We start from the raw sequence: 547 nt of genomic DNA on the forward strand, positions 1-547 counted from the left end.
ATAAAGACCAAGTATTGGAGGTAAATCATTTTTATGAAATGATAACAGTTAATTAGTTGTTATATTCTTATTGGATATTAATCATCTATATATCCCAATTTCTATAGTTATTTTTTTGGTGTCTTCCCAATTTCTATATAAGTAAATGGAAGTAACGTATTACTACTTTTTTTTTTTAAATTGAAATGCACTTAAATTCCAATAGGACAAACTGATTAACTTGTTCTTAAAAAAAATAAACAAATCGTAGCGACTGAAAATGGTTTGAAAATAAATGGAAATGTTTTGGAGTCTCTGGCTCTCTGCGATTGAAGCTTTTTTTAACCTGCATCTTAAGCCAACCACTGCAATGCGATTTAGAAACATAATAAAAATAGTAAAATTTTTATCTATTTTATAAGAATTAAAAAATAAAAAGGCAGCATATAAAAAATTAATCCTTATTTTCTTATTTTTACAATTCACTATTTTGTAATATAAATATTATCATTAACTCCTTTTTTATTCTTTTAAATAAAAGGAGAGTATAGTACCTCCTCAAACATAA

The sequence above is a fragment of the Arachis ipaensis genome, chromosome B03 (genome assembly GCF_000816755.2).
Source record: "Arachis ipaensis cultivar K30076 chromosome B03, Araip1.1, whole genome shotgun sequence".
NCBI classification, from domain to species: Eukaryota; Viridiplantae; Streptophyta; class Magnoliopsida; order Fabales; family Fabaceae; genus Arachis; species Arachis ipaensis.